The sequence below is a fragment of the Nerophis lumbriciformis genome, linkage group LG28 (genome assembly GCF_033978685.3).
Source record: "Nerophis lumbriciformis linkage group LG28, RoL_Nlum_v2.1, whole genome shotgun sequence".
Lineage (NCBI taxonomy): Eukaryota > Metazoa > Chordata > Actinopteri > Syngnathiformes > Syngnathidae > Nerophis > Nerophis lumbriciformis.
In genome coordinates this window covers 5,379,910-5,397,238 of record NC_084575.2, presented here as the reverse complement: position 1 = coordinate 5,397,238, position 17,329 = coordinate 5,379,910, and the positions used below count along the sequence as shown (strand labels likewise).

General features: G+C 42.5%; 1 non-coding gene across 1 annotated transcript; it reads left to right on the top strand.

Annotated features, from left to right (window-relative positions):
- The first annotated feature begins 6,634 nt into the window (after positions 1-6,634).
- Positions 6,635-6,753, top strand: LOC133571205 (5S ribosomal RNA). The gene has a single exon (XR_009810352.1). It is a non-coding gene; the product is annotated as a 5S ribosomal RNA (ribosomal RNA).
- Positions 6,754-17,329: the final 10,576 nt, after the last annotated feature.

Sequence of the window (17,329 nt, the reverse complement as noted above, 5' to 3'; positions counted from 1 at the left end):
CGGCCCACTACTGGACGAAACCTTAGCATTAATGTTTTAATATAAGTGTGACCTCATTATTCCTTGATAATAAGACTAAAAATACAGATTTAAGCACTGAGTGCTTTTTGTAGTATTCCAACTCGCCACACTGAGAAGTGGGGGCGATCATGAGCTAGCAGATGCATGTTGCTTGATTGAGACTTTTATTAGTAGATTGCACAGTGAAGTACATATTCCGTACAATTGACCACTAAATGGTAACACCCGAATACGTTTTTCAACTTGTTTAAGTCTAGGTCCACTTAAATCGATTTATGATACAGATATATACTATTTTCATAATACAGTCATCACACAAGTTAATCATCACAGTATATAAATGTAATTATTTACATTATTTACAATCCGGGGTGTGGGATATGAAGGGGGTGGGGGGTTGGGGGGGGGGGGGGGGGGTACGTTTGGTTGGTATCAACACTTCAGTCAGAGAAATTGACATTGGAACAGTGTAGGTCTGACTTGGTACATATGTACAGCAAGTAGTGGACATAAAGAGAGAGATCAGAAATTATAAGAAAAAGTGACTACATTTGATTGTTTACATTTGATTATTTACAATCCGAAGAGGTATGATGAGGAAGGGAGGGTGTTAGTCAAGGGTTGAAGTTGCCTGGAGGTGTTCTTTTATTGCGGTTTTGGAGGATAGAGATGCCCTTTCTTTTACACCTGTTGGGAGCGCATTCCACATTGATGTGGCATAGAAAGAGTATGAGTTAAGACCTTTGTTAGATGGGAATCTGGGTTTAACGTGGTTAGTGGAGCTCCCCCTGGTGTTGTGGTTATGGCGGTCATTTACGTTAAGGAAGTAGTTTGACATGTACTTCGGTATCAGGGAGGTGTAGCGGATTTTATAGACTAGGCTCAGTGCAAGTTGTTTTACTCTGTCCTCCACCCTGAGCCAGCCCACTTTGGAGAAGTGGGTAGGAGTGAGGTGTGATCTGGGGTGGAGGTCTAGAAGTAATCTGACTAGCTTGTTCTGGGATGTTTGGAGTCTAGATTTGAGGGTTTTGGAGGTGCTAGGGTACCAGGAGGTGCATGCGTAATGGAAAAAGGGTTGAACGAGAGTTCCCTCCAGAATCTTCATGGTGCTTTTGTTGACCAGAGAGGAGATTCTACAGAGAAATCTTGTTCGTTGGTTGACCTTTTTGATGACCTTGGTTGCCATTTTATCTCAGGAAAGATTAGCCTCTAGAATGGAACCTAGGTAGGTGACCTCATCTTTCCTGGTGATAACAATGTCACCCAATTTGATAGTGAAGTCACTGACTTTCCTAAGGTTGATGTGGGACCCAAAGAGGATGGATTCTGTTTTACCCAAGTGTATGGATAGCTTGTTGTCAGCGAGCCAGGTGCAAGTTCTACAGAGTTCAGCACTGAGGATTTTCTCCACCTGTGACTTGTCCTTGTCGGATACCAGCAGGGCCGAGTCATCCGCAAACAAGAACAATTCACAGTCGCATGCAGATGACAAGTCGTTTATGTATATTAGGAACAGTAAAGGCCCTATAGTAAAGGCGGTATAGCTCGGTTGGTACAGCGGCCGTGCCAGCAACTTGAGGGTTGCAGGTTCGATCCCCGCTTCCGCCATTCTAGTCACTGCCGTTGTGTCCTTGGGCAAGACACTTTACCCACCTGCTCCCAGTGCCACCCACACTGGTTTAAATGTAACTTAGATATTGGGTTTCACTATGTAAAGCGCTTTGAGTCACTTGAGAAAAAGCGCTATATAAATATAATTCACTTCACACTTCACTTAATATACTGCCTTGGGGGACTCCACAGCTCACTGGGAGGGGGGGGGGGCACGGTGCCGTTCTACTCAACCACCTGTTCCCTCCCCTCCAAGTAAGATTGCATCCAGCTCGATGAGGTTTTATCAAATCCGATTGCTCTGAGCTTATCCAACAGTATAGCATGGTCAAAGGTGTCAAAGGCCTTCTGAAGGTCCAGTGTGACCATGCCGCAGTATTTGCCCACGTCCACCTCATGTTTGATGTGGTCAGTCAGATAGAGAAGGCATGTGTCAGTGGAGTGGTTAGTTCTGAAGTCAGATATAGAAGGCATGTGTCAGTGGAGTGGTTAGTTCTGAAGTCAGATAGAGAAGGCATGTGTCAGTGGAGTGGTTAGTTCTGAAGTCATATAGAGAAGGCATGTGTCAGTGGAGTAGTTAGTTCTGAAGTCAGATAGAGAAGGCATGTGTCAGTGGAGTGGTTAGTTCTGAAGTCAGATAGAGAAGGCATGTGTCAGTGGAGTGGTTAGTTCTTAAGGCGGATTGGAATTTGTACATGAGTTTATTAGTGGCAAAGTAACTATCGACCTGTTCATAAACTATTTTTTCCATTACTTTCGAAATGGAACTGAGAATAGAAACAGGTCGGTAGTTGCCAGGTTCCAATTTGCTTCCTTTTTCAAAGAGGGGAGTTAGTCTTGCTATCTTAAAGTCTTTTGGTACTTGGCCTTGTGTAATTGAGAGGTTTATTTTGTGCGTGATGATTGGGGCAATGATGAAGGCAGAGTCCCTGAGGAATCTGGAGGGGATATTGTCAAGGCTGGTGGCCTTGTTTGGGTGGAGCGCGCTCAATTTTTTAAACACCTCATCAGCTGTGACCATTTCTAATTTGAAATCATTGTTGGATACTCCTAGCTTTCTGTAGAAGGCATTAATGTGTTCTACACCAAAGCGACCAGAGTGGTGGGACAGCTTGTTGACAAGAGTTGTGGCTATGCTGGTGAAAAAGGTGTTAAGTCTGCTTACTACCTCCATTCTGTCTGTAATGAGGGAGTCACCCTCCTTGATGCTGATGTTGGTGAGTCTGGTTTTAAGTTTCTGGCTGCAACCAGGAAGCTGGTTGTTGAGAATTTTCCAGAGCTCACGTGGCTTATTTGTGTTTTCCTTTGTATGATTGTCTTCCTTTGCTACGGCGGTCAAGTTGCTTTCACGGTGGATATTTGCCTCCGGAGCTCCAGCGGAAGCTCCCCCTCACTGTGCCCACACTGCTCTCTCATGCTGCGGGGAGATTGCAGGAGAGGTGCCGCTCTCAACACTACTTTATGCTTAGGGACCGTCAATAAATTACTATTGTCTTCGAAGATGTATATCTGCTACATCAAAACACTGATTCATCTAAAAGGAGGTCAAATAAATAGTCCTACCTCCTTAATAACGTGCTAACGTGCACGCCTATTATTTCCTACTTTTATCATTCATATCCAGTGAGTGTGAATGTTGTCTGTCTATCTGTGTTGGCCCTGTGATGAGGTGGCGACTTGTCCAGGGTGTACACCGCCTTCCACCCTATTGTAGCTGAGATAGGCTACAGCGCCCCCCGCGACCCTGAAGGGAATAAGTGGTAGAAAATGGATGGATGGATATCCAGTTTTATATCATATACACCCTTTTTTTTTATAGGGTTTTATTAAAAAAAAAAAACATTTGCATATTAAAAATCTTGGTTTCTTTTTAAAAGATTCCTAAATCACTTAAAATACCAAATTCACTTAATATTTTAAGTGCTTTTCTCTAGTGTCATTCATGCCTTTTTGTTTTAAAATTTAAGTTTAATTGGAGGGACAAGCAGTAGAAAATGGATGAAAGGATGGATTTTATAATACATTTTTGATATTGATAACCATGGTTACTTTTCAACCTCCCGCTACAACTACGAATGTCCAACATAAAATTAACTCTCAATTGGAGCTAATAAGAAATATATATACATTGATAATTATCTGTACAATATTTATCATGCACCCCTACTACTAACATAAAGCTGACGTGCATGCTTTTTTTAAAGGTGCCATATGTAATAATGTGGCCAGAAAAGGTACTGCAATCACAGTCAAAATGCTGTAGTCCCCCTCCTCTCTCCCTGACTGAGGTTGCCAGATACGCAGCCGAATCCAGCTCCATGGACTGGGCCACTCCAAGGAACTTCCAACTTCCACTGCCTCTTACTAAGGGTTGAGGTGCTGGGACCATAAATGCTGAATAGACAAGCATTTTGTCAATAACAAATCTCTAGCCAACACATTTTACACAGAATTAGGCTATTTTCAGGAAGAGGTGCAATCCTGCCTGCATACAATATCACAACAAATAGCAACCATATGGTTGTTGTCAGTACTATCAGAAAACAAAGACTAGAACAAACTACAACCAACACTAGCAAAGGTTCTACTGGTGAAAATAAGCAGAGCATGCTTAGCAGCCTAATGTACGCCCAAAACTAAAGAGACATTTTACTAAGGTGTGTCTATAGGCTACACCAATGAGGAATTATTTGATCATGTGATGTGTCTGTCTCCATACCTTCCACATTGCCATGACGACAGCCGTGCTAATGTTGGAACACATTTCCTCAGCCTATCAGCATGTTGAGAAGGAAATAGGCACAGACACTACACATATCCACATTGGTTTTATCTATGGAAAATATATTTTACCTTGTCAGTTCAAATACACATGGACATACAGGATAACAGGCATATATATCCCCCGTTAGCTTATATGTGGATGTGTCATTGACCGGGCTAGCATGCTAAGCATTACACTAGGAGCTGAGCACCATCCCACTAAGCATTGGTTGCATGAACATACTAGCTTTGTTAGACAAGATCATAGACTGTATTGGACAATATAGTTTACATACCAAATGTCCATTTCTATTTATTACAAGTAATAAGAAAAGGTAAATGCCTGACTTACCTTTCAAGAAGGAAATTAGGAAGTTTGGCGTCAGATGAAAAAATCTTCTCCGCCTTCAATTGTCTCCATCTTTCAAAGGCATCCCTGATACAAATCCTCATTTTGTTCCTGGCTTTGTCATGAATAAGTTGAAAATGGTAACGAGGCCTTTTAGATTGACTAAGGTCTGACATGTTTAGTAACTTTACCAGTGGCAGTAGCCAGACGAAGATGACGGTGTGTAACTGGCAACCTGGATGTGACACACTCACAGACTTTCTAGTTGGTCAAACGGTAGAGGGCGGGACATGGAAATGAAAACAATAACAAGATTCCGGGGCTGTAAATCTAATTATGAAGTGAGCATATCCCAGCTGAACTATTGTTATCAGTTATAGAGGTATTGGAAAAGAACATGATTTATTAACGCCTTTTGACATATCAGGGACATTTAATGATCACTTGACATGCAAATTCTACATATGACACCTTCCATCCATCCACTTTCCACCGCTTATTCCCTTTTGGGGTCGCAGGGGGTGCTGGAGCCTATCTTAACTGCATTCGGGCGGAAGGCGGGGTACACCCTGGACAAGTCGCCACCTCATCACAGAGGGTGACAGACAATTATTATTTATCTTAGAGGCTGGCGCGCATGCGTACACTAATGTGCTTTTTGTGAATGTGTGAGGTGCAGCTCTCCATCCATTTTCTACCGCTTGTCTCTTTTGGGGTCGAGGGGGGTGCTGGATCACAGCTCTCAACACTGCTTTATGCTTAGGGACCGTCAATAAATCACTATTGTCTTGAAAAATGTATATCTGCTACATCAAAACACTGATTCATCTAAAAGAAGGTAAATATATTAGTCATACCTCCTTATTGTGCATGCCCATTATTTCATAATTCTAACATATATATCCATGTTTAATATAAAAAAATAAGGATATTTTCCCAATAGTCTCAATGTCATGCAATTTAGTAACCTAATTCCACTTATTAGTCGTGCTAACCTTTTAGTGTAACGCACACCCTTTTATTTTAAAATAGGGTTTTATTAAAAAAAGAAGTGTTTTAATAAAGATCATGTGTGTGATGATTTTTCTTATACAGATAATTAGCAGCATATTTATTAGTTCCAAATGAGAGTTAAGTTGGTTTTATGTTGGATAGTCGTAGTTGTTGCGGGAGCTAAAAATGAAACCATGGTTTTCAATATTACAAATTTATATAAAATCCAATTAAACTTACATTTTAAAACAAAAAGGTGTGAAACACATTAGAGAAAACACTTCAAATATCAAGTGAATTTGGGATTTTAGGTCATATGACCAGGAATCTATTGAAAAGAAACATTTATTTTTAATATCAAAATGTTTTTGATCCTATTTTAAAATAAAATGTTAGCACGATTGATATAAAGTGGAATTTGGTTACTAAGTTGCATGATGACATGGAGACTTTTAAAACAAATAATTATTGTTTACATTAAAAAAAATATTTAAATTATAAAATCAGGAACGATATTAAAAATGTAGGACTATTTATTTGACCTCCTTTTAGATGAATCAGTGTTTTGATGTAGCAGATATACATCTTCGAAGACAATAGTAATTTATTGACGGTCCCTAAGCATAAAGTAGTGTTGAGAGCGGCACCTCTCCTGCAATCTCCCCGCAGCATGAGAGAGCAGTGTGGGCACAGTGAGGGGGAGCTTCCGCTGGAGCTCCGGAGGCAAATATCCACCGTGAAAGCAACTTGACCGCCGTAGCAAAGGAAGACAATCACACAGCCAGAAAAAGCACATTAGTGTACGCATGCGCGACAGGCTCTTATATAAATAACAATTGTCTCCCATCCCGTCTGTAAGAGTTCCATTTAAAAAGGTTGGTTTTACCTCGTCTTTCGGCTTACGGCCATACTACCCTGAACACGCCCGATCTCGTCCGATCTCGGAAGCTAAGCAGGGTCGGGCCTGGTTAGTACTTGGATGGGAGACCGCCTGGGAATACCAGGTGCTGTAAGCTTTTACACTCACGCCAGAGGGCGCTACAAAGTGCTGAGACTACAGCTGTTGTGATTCATGTATTGCTTTAATTGCAACTATTCCAAAATAAGGGAATATATTCGGTTATTATAATACAATTCCACTTAATATTTACAACTACAGTTGCAAGTACAAACCTTTACAACAGGATTTCAAACACAAATACCAACTAGAGCAATATTTAGATTGATTTAAAAATAATGGTGTGGTCTTTTGCAGTCAGTCAACCTCGCCCACGCCTCCTACCACTCCGTCCTGCATGAAGCTGAGGAGCCACGACTCGTCTCGCTCTGATCAGGCAACTTATGATTTAAAGGGGTCATATAAGCTACTGTTTGCAAGATGCACGATGGCGCCAGTATGTGCTTTGGCCTGCCGTCTCTCGCTGTCAGCTCTGTTCGTTTTTGTGTTTTTTGCGTCTATTTTCGTCTCTGTCAGCTCACTGCTTGTGTATGACCGCCAAACACTGTTGGATCTTTGCCCCTCTCCCACTGATATGATCAACTTCGACGTTGGTTTTTCGACGTCCCAGTCAGCTTTTTCACCTGGCCGGATTCCTGCCTTCCTTTCCCGCCCCCTGGCTCCTCTCCCCCGGCGGAAGCGTCTCCGGCGCCGCGGTAAACGTGGCGGCCAGCTGGTGAAAGTTAGGGCACTCCTGGCCCGGCTTCCCGTGGCTCCCCGAAGGATGAATGGTGCGGTATCCGGTCTCCTCCTGCACCCACGCTCGCTCGATCCGATCGGCTCCTGGCTGGTTCCTATCGTTGGTTTGGAGGAAGAAGCTTGCCGTCGTCGCTCCTGCTGTCCCCGCCCCCGGAGGCGCGGGGTGGATCACCGCCACCTGCGGGCTGTGTGTCGGGCCCCACCCGGATTAATTGCGGCCTTGGACGTGCTGGCCCCCGCCAGGTTCGGTCTTGTGAACGCAAGATCTTTGACAAACAAAACGTTTATCCTGAAGGATTTCTTCACTTCCCGCGGACTGGACTTCCTCTGTGTGACGGAGACATGGCTGAGAGCCGGTGAGTCCGCCCCTCTTAATGAACTTCTGCCTTCGGAGTGTTCCTACTTTAATTCCCCACGGCCGTCCGGTCGAAAAGGAGGAGGATTAGCAGTCGTTTTTAAAAATGACTTTAAATGCCGTCAGATCCGCCTACAATCCTCCTTTTCAAGCTTCGAACTGTGCATGTTTGAACTGGGTCTTTCTGATGTCGTCCTGTGTGCCGTCATCTATCGACCACCCAAGTACCACAAAGACTTTATAACTGACTTTTCTGAATTTCTGGCTGAAATCCTGCCCAAATATGATCGTGTCCTTATTGTGGGTGATTTTAATATTCACACCTGCTGCCCAGATGAGCCGCTTTCCAGGAGCTTCCTGAATATAATCGACTCATTTAACTTTGTACAGTCTGTGTGTGGTTCTACACATGAACGCGGGCATACACTCGATTTAGTGCTCTCGTATGGTTTGTGTGTTTTTAATTTGGACATTTGCGACGCTGTGTTCTCTGATCACATGCCGATCCTGTTTGATATTGCCACGCAGTGTCCAGTTAAATTGTGCGCACCGCCCCAACGCTCTCGCATGTTTAATTCTTCGTCTCCTGCTCGGTTCTCCTCTATTTTTTTGACTCTTTGTGATGATAATTCTGCAGCATCTGTGTGTCTGAATACTGAAGAGTTGGTTTCTGGGTTCAACTCTATCTGTTCACAAACACTGGACACGATCGCGCCTTTCAAATGCCGCCGCGCTAAAACCACGCCTCAACCCTGGTTGAATGACGTCACTCGGGCTGCCAGGCGCGTATGTAGAAGAGCAGAGAGAAAATGGAAAAAAGACAGGCTGCATGTGTCCTTTGCCATTTTTAAAGAAAGCCTGTTTTCCTTTCAGATGACTGTAAAAGCAGAAATGAATATATATCTATCTCAGATTATATCTTCTAACTGTAACAACCCCAGAGTTCTGTTTAAAACTATTAACACTGTCATTGATGCTCCCAAATCTGCTGGTTTTGATGCTTCTTTTGAATTCTGTGAAAATTGTCTCCATTTTTTCACTGACAAAATTGTGTCAACTAGAGCCAGTCTATCTCAGCCTTCATATGACCCTTCTGTTCCCCTGCATTTCTCTTCTGTTTTCCATCAGTTTGAGCCGGTGTCCTTTTCTTTTTTAAGTGACACAGTTAGTCATATGAAGCCCTCTGGTTCTCCTGCAGATGCCCTCCCACCTCGCCTGTTTAAGGAGGTACTTGCTACTATTGGATCAAGTGTCCTTAACATTATCAATAGTAGCCTCTCTTCTGGAATAGTTCCAGTAGAGTTTAAACATGCAGTGGTACGACCTCTACTTAAAAAACCCAGCCTCGACCCCTCTCTCCTCTCTAACTTCAGACCTATCTCTAATCTTCCATACATTTCCAAAATATTAGAGAAGGTTGTCTACAGTCAGTTGCTGCCCTTCTTAGAGGATAATGGTATCACTGAGCTGTTCCAGTCCGGTTTTAAAGCCCTCCACAGCACAGAGTCAGCGCTTCTAAAAGTTTTTAACGATATCCTCCTGTCCACTGATTCTGGTAAATATGTTGTCCTGGTGCTTTTAGATCTGTCTGCTGCGTTCGACACCGTCGACCACGCCACCTTAATCACTCGTCTTGAGAACTGTGTGGGCATTAAGGGCGCCGCCCTCAACTGGTTCCGGTCGTACCTAACCGACAGGAGTTTTTGTGTAAAAGTAGACAGTTTTATGTCGTCCACAGCTCCTTTACCACATGGGGTCCCCCAGGGTTCAATCCTTGCCCCAATTTTATTTGCGCTTTACCTTCTCCCCCTTGGTTCTATTTTTAGGAAGTACAGTATTGCATTTCATTTTTATGCCGATGATTGCCAGATTTATTTTCCCATGGCACAAAATAACACGGTTCAAAGTCTTATTGACTGCCTGCACGACATCAAAGTCTGGCTTTCAGCTAACTTCCTGAGCCTAAATGAAGACAAAACAGAAGTTATGTTGTTCGGTCCAAGTCGCTCTCCCTCCCCCAACGTTGACCTCGGCACTCTGACCCCGTATCTCAGCGACTCTGTCACAAACCTGGGGGTAAAGTTTGACTCAGATTTTAAATTCGAAAAACAAATCAGCAGCGTCGTTCAAAAAAGCTTTTATCAATTACGCCAAATAGCGAAAGTGAAACCGCTTTTATCAAGACATGATCTTGAGAAATTAATCCACGCTTTTATCTCGACTCGTCTTGATTACTGTAATGCCCTGTATGTTGGCATTAGCCAGGCCTCCCTCGCCCGCCTGCAGCTCGTACAGAACTCTGCTGCTCGTCTGCTAACACAGACCCGCAGACGTGAGCACATCACCCCTATTTTAGCGTCCCTTCACTGGCTCCCTGTGCGTTACCGAATACATTTTAAACTCCTTTTATTTGTTTTTAAATGTCTAAACAACCTCGCGCCAACCTATCTCTCCGACCTCCTTCAGCCTTACTGCCCCACCCGATCCTTAAGATCAGCCGATCAGCTGCTGTTGACGGTCCCTGACACAAGGCTGAAGCTTAGAGGTGACAGAGCTTTCGCCGTTGCTGCTCCCAAGCTCTGGAACGACCTACCCCTGAGTGTTAGACAAGCCTCCTCTCTTCCTGTTTTTAAATCTCTCTTAAAAACATACTTTTATTCCATGGCTTTTAACACTGAGTGATATCCATCCTGCAATGGCGCCCCATAATACACCTGCTGTGATCCTGTTTTTATGTTTTTATGTTTTTATTAATTCTATTTTAATTATTTATTTTTTATCATGTTCTGTTTGTGTTGTGTTGTGTTTGCTCGGTACTCGTTTTATCTTTTAACCTGCTCATTGTACAGCACTTTGGCTACCCCTGTGGTAAATTTTAAATGTGCTTTATAAATAAAGTTGATTTGATTTGATTTGATTACTGTTTATTTACCAAAATAAGTTGTATGTTTTTGTTTTTGAAAATGTAAAACTTTATTTTTATTTTCAGAATGTTGAAATAGTTGTACCGGGGGTGGGGGGGAAAGAGCTGGTTACTTGTTTCTCTCGCGAGATCTGGAAAAGAGCTGAATAATTGTTTCTCTCGCGAGATCTGGAAAAGAGCTGAATAATTGTTTCTCTCGCGAGATCTGACAAGACTGCGCGCGAAGCAAACACGGCGAGGATAAAGCAAGATGGCGTCTGACGGTGAAGACGTTATTGCAGTCGTCACAGTTCAGTGTTCTTAATCTGTGCGTCCATGTACACATATATGTCCTTTATTACACTCTATTAAATAGAGTCATAATAACTGTTTGTATATTAGTCTGAGCGCACTTTGATGCTTCTAGAGCTAGCGTAGCTTGCTAGTTAGCTTAGCTTGTTAGCTGCTAACAAAGAGAGATGAAAACACATCGCTAAGCAGAGATCAAGAGTGAGTGTAAAGTGTTGTGATTGTGTGAAAATGTGCGAAAGAACCATAGCAGAGTACGAGGAGGAACTTTGTCCAACAAAAGAGGAGAAGGAGCAACAACATGAAAAACATCAAGTTGTGTTACACACAACAGGTTTGTTTACTTCTTACTCTCACATCTTTACTAACTTTATATTTATTATGAACACTTTTCTTCAATAGATTGTCTATAGGAAGATGAATTGTCATGTGAGGATGTTCAGACACACAATATTTATGAGAGGTTGATGTTCCTCTCAGTTTGTAACAAAGTGTATCAACATGTTTACACAAAACTCACACAGTCACCGGGGGAATATTCCAGAGAGCAGGTTAAATGCAAACTCCTCGAAAGTTTTACCTCCAAATATAGAGAAGTAAGACAAAGTCAGAGTCAGTTACCATGGTTACTGACGCTGTAAACCTAGCCTGCTAGCTGGCAGGTTTGACAAGTTATTTATGTGTGTAAAAGCTATACTGACCTGTTATTTCCTTCATATTGGTGCAGCCATTAACCTACTACAACACCTGCTACATCCACCTACTCAGTGGCCTAGTGGTTAGAGTGTCCGCCCTGAGATCTGTAGGTTTTGAGTTCAAACCCCGACTGAGTCATACCAAAGACTATTAAAATGGGAGCCATTACTTCCCCCATCAAGGGTTGGAATTGGGGGTTAAATCACCATAAAAATGATTCCCGGGCGCAGCCACCGCTGCTGCTCACTGCTCGCCTCACCTCCCAGGGGGTGATCAAGGTCAATGGGTCAAATGCAGAGAATAATCTGGCCACACCTAGTGTGTGTGTGACAATCATTGGCACTTTAACTTTTTAATGTGGCAGTGATTGTGGAAAAAACAAAGCCTGATCTAAAGATGACATCTTGATCTCATACCATCTCAAACCAATTGGCCGTTCATTATTAAGTGAAATGTCTTAAAGTCGCTTAAATTTGTCTTTAACCAAGCAACACTAAGTTTTATCCAGTTACTCGATTAATCGAAAACATTTCCAGTAGAACACTTGATTAATAAAATGTTCAAAAGCTACAGCCCATTATTTTATGTACGATTTCATATTTAGCATGTAGGAGTTAAAATGTGTTTTGTTTGTGTCCTGTAGACATCCATCAGCTGATTGGACACCAAGAAGAATGTCTCCCTCATCTGCAGGGGGACAGTTTCACTTCAGAGGATCCACAGCCCTCACACATGAAAGAGGAAGAGGAGGGAGAGTGTGTTGTAGGGCAGGAGGAGGATGATGTCAGCAAGTTTCCACTGACTGTTGTCTCTGTGAAGACTGAAGAGCATGAAGACAAAGCACCTGAGTCCTCACAGCTTCATCACAGTCCAAGTAAGCACAACATCCACATATCATCTAATACAATGTTTGTGACACATGTTCATCCGGGGGCCACATTTATGACTAAAGATGGAGATATACTTGCATTTTAACACGTCCATTTAAAAATGAATGCTCATCAATCATCAACAGTGTAATTGCTGGGGTGTAACCATGTGACCTAGAGGCCGTCCTCCTTACCTCACGTGGTCAAATGAAGGCAAACATTCAATATGGCTACTGTTTATTTACCTTTAGCAGCACATATGTCAGCATATTTCAAAGGTTTAGTGGTGAAGATTAGGGATGTATACCAAGTACCATTTTTTTTAGTACTGGTTCCTAATTATGTCGTCCATGAGGACCGTGAAGATTCTGGACTAATGACGCAACTATTGGTATTTTTAATTCCAGCTGACTGACGTAACTATGACACGTTGTCACATTGAGTTCAGCTGCCGCTGCTACACATTAAAATCAGCTTTGAATAATGACAAATAAGGAAGCAACAACACGCAAAAGTTTGATGTGTGTGTTATTGACAAGAAGATGACATAACTGCATTTCACCTTGCACTGCACACAGAGTTGACTTCTTTAACACTTCAAATAAACAGCTGTTTTTGTTTTTTCTTGTTTTTTTTACTTTATTTAACCAGGTAAAAATCCCATTGAGATCAAAGATCTCTTTTCTAAGGGAGACCTGGCCAAGAGGGCAGCAGCAAGGTTACATTAAAACAGTAAACAACACATACAACATTAAATGTACAACATTAAAACTTGCTGACATAACACATGTGCATACAGACAAGGTAGACTGCAATCCTTTCACAGAAGCTTTAAACTCATTCAATGTAACAAGGGTTTGAAGTTGAATATTGGATTGTAGGTTATTCCAAGCCTTCGCTGCTGAAAACCTAAATGCTTTCTTGCCCAGTTCTGTTCTTACTTTGGGGACGACAAATTGCAGAACATTCATTGAAAGAAGATTGTGACTTCCTTGTTTCTTTGTTAAAATACAAGACAGATAAAATGGGGTGATACCCAGAATGGTTTTGTAGATGAACACGTACCAATGATTGAGGTGTCGAGCACATAAAGATGTCCAGTTAACCATTGAGTATAACACACAATGGTGAGTAAGTTAACCATTGAGTATAACACACAATGGTGAGTAAGTTGGTGATGAATCTCAGTGCCTCGTGGTACACACTATCCAGCTTGTGGAGACAACCAGCAGTAGCATTCATGTACAACACATCTCCATAGTCAATAACAGGTAAAAAGGTTGTTTCCACCAATTTCTGTTTCACAGTAAAAGAAAAGCAAGACTTGTTTCTATAATAAAATCCCAGTAAAAGTTTCAGGGTTTTTTTTTTACAACATACTGAATGTGCTCCTTAAAACTCAAGGTCATCAATTAAAAATCCTAAATATTTAAAAGCAGATGCTAACACAATTTGTTGCCCATTTCTTGTTCAAATGTTCTCACACAGTGCTGATCTTACAGTTTTTGATGTGGTAAAGAACATACACTTTGTTTTCTCTGCATTTAAAGGGGAATGTTAGAGCCATTTACTGTTTCTGTCCGTCAAATGTATGACGTCATTAAAGGGGTTGGCTCAAGGCCAAGTTCCAGTCTACTTAGGGAGGGGCTGGGATCTTGCTCAGGTGTTGCTGAGTGGAGGCGCAACAGTTTTTGACTGTGCCAGGCTATGATTTGTTTGTTCCCGTTTATTTTCCGTTTTTGTTACCAAGTTTGATTTACGTGACTGTATATTAATAAATATGTGTGTTAAACATGGACACAATTCTGGACATCAATTATTAGCCAGCTGCACACGTCTAAACTAGCTTCAGTTATATTCGGCAACCAGTAGCAGTAATAGTATAGGACTTTACCGCTACACTTAGTCAAAAACTGCCTCATCGGAACGCGAGTTGTTTATTAGGAAGCAACAAGCTACGAGGCTCGTTTTGGAAGAGGAACGCACGGGCCGCTGTCAGCGTTTGTTTGGTGATCGGCGGCGGAGGAAACTGATCGGCGAAGCGGCGGAGACCTTCTGCAATCAAGCTCTGCATCGGCAGCTACGAGTCCCACTGGAGAGCTACAGGGTCGCTCATTGGGGACAGCAGCCAGCAGCAGCAGCAGCAGCAGATCATCCCACCGAGCCAAGCAGCGCGCGTGCGTGCAGTGCGTGGAGGAGGACGCGGAGCAGCGTTGAGCCCGTCCTACACCTGTGTGGTATGTTTTAGCGGCGCGCCGACATAAACAAAAGCAAAACGGCCATTATTAAAATGTGTGCACACAAATATTGAAAAAATCCAATGCATTGGTGACTATTTGACTTGACTTGCGCGCGGGTTGAAAAACTCTGACTTTTCCAAATGGAGGAGGAGGGAGCACAAATGTGCGCTGACGAACATAAACAGCCACAGGAGGACAATGTGGCTGAACGTGACAATTTTGGGCAAGGGGTTGAAGGGAAAAAACGTGTGGTAAAAAAGACACCCAAAGCTCTAGGTCACAAAATTGAAAGTTTGCAGGGGGAAATAAAATCAAAGTTGCAAAGACTATCAACGCTGAAAGATGGGGTCATTGCCCTGTTAAATGACGAAACACGTTCACATGAGCTAAGGGAGGAATTTAGCAGGTTTATGGGTTTTTATCATGAAACCAGAAAAGTGCACAAAACTTTGTTGTCTCTGTTACCAGATGATGAGTGTACTAAACATGAGATATGGTACAAAGCAAAAATGTTGAATTTTGATGGTTTTATTGACAAGGTTGACAGGTTGATGTATTCTCAAAATGATGATGATGACAATGATGATGATGATGAAGTTATAAATGATGGTTCTGCTGTTGATGGTGTTGAAAATGAAAGTGTACAACCCCACGACAGCATTTCAAATGTGCAATCCAATGTCTTATCAAAGCTCAATAATTCCGTATCCTCAAACAAAAGCAAAAGGTCTTCCACTTCTTCTGCTCGCATAATAGCAGAGGCAGATAAGGCAGCACTTATTGCCCGTGCTATTGCTCTAAAAGACATTCATGCATTGGAGGCGCAGGCAGCAGCTCTAAAGAGGAGACAAGATGAGCAGGCAGCAGCTCTAAAGAGGGAACAGGAGGAACAAGCAGAGGCCATAAGGAGGAAAAAGGAGCAAATGGAGTTGGATGCTCAAATAGCATCCCACAATGCTAAATTGTCTGTCCTCCAGGAAGCCAGTGTTTCTGGCAGGAGCAAAAAGTCTGATGGAATGGAGTCCTATTATAGACAAGAGACAAAACTGAGAAAAGTGCCTGCACAGCCTGTACAACAACTTCATCAGTCTGTTAAAGCTGCTCCTTCAGAGCTTCACACAGCCAAGAATGCCCCAAACAAGGTTCATTCACACCCTCAACCAAACAAACCACTTCGCTCATCAACTTTGGATCCTGTGGAAAACCAATCAAAGCAACATTTACCTCAAGCAGCTCAATCATTTCAAGGCAATAACACAATACCAGGTGAATTCCACACTATATTACAAAGGCAAAATGAAATGATGGCACTCCTGGTTCAAGCACAAACCTCCCAATTACTTCCACACAGACACATTCCGGTTTTTGAAGGTGACCCATTGCAGTTTCAGGCTTTCATAAAAGCATTTGAGCATTGTGTAGAGGCAAAAACCAATGATTGTGGTGACTGCTTATATTATCTGGAGCAGTTTACCAAAGGACAGCCGAGAGATTTGGTGCGCAGTTGCCTCTATATGCCTACAGAGAGAGGCTATGCTACAGCAAAACGCCTACTAAGGGAACACTTCGGAAATCCTTCAAAAATAACAGCAGCCTACCTGGACAAAATCATGGTTTGGCCAAACATCAAATCTGAGGATGTAAAAAATCTCCAAGCTTTTGCACTCTACTTGCGAGAATGCTCCAATGCGATGGAAGAGCTGCAATACTTGGACGAGCTCAATATTCCAGCTAGCATGAAGATGCTCATACAAAAGCTTCCTTACAAATTAAGGGACCAGTGGAGAGGAAAAGCAGCTGACATTGTTGACACACAAAAGCGACGTGCTTGTTTCATAGACATTGTGAAATTTATTGAACAGCAGGTCAGAATTGCTTCAGATCCTGTCTTTGGTGACATTGAGGACATTCCTCAAAATAAAACAATAACCAAACCCAAGCCTATGCATCAAAGAAAATCACAGTTCAGAAGAAGCAGTTTCGCAACTCAGGTGGCAGTTGCCACTGAACCTAAATCGGATACACACCTGGATAAGTTTGTTAACAGAGGCATATACTTCTCCAAGACAAACTCTATTCCCTGTCTTTATTGTAAAAGTGAACATGCATTGGAGCACTGTCCAATACTGCGAAAGAAGGCGCACAGGGAAAAGCTGAACTTTTTAAAAGAAAAAGGCTTGTGTTTTGGTTGCCTGTGCACAGGGCACCTGAGCAAGAGTTGCGACAGGCGCATCACTTGCTCTTACTGCAACAAGACACATCCCGAAGTGCTACATATTGAAAGGAGGCATCTGGAAAGTGGAGGAAATAGCCATCTGCCAAAAATAGAAGCAAAGATTTGCACTACATCATCAACTTGTGGCCATACAGGGGCTGGCAACTATGGAATTTTACCTATCCTGCCCGTTCAAGTGAAGTGCTCAAAGGGCAGCAAGATAGTCCAGACATACGCTTTCCTAGATCCAGGAAGCACAGGGACCTTCTGTTCTGAACAACTACTGAACAGGCTGAATACAGAAGGCCGA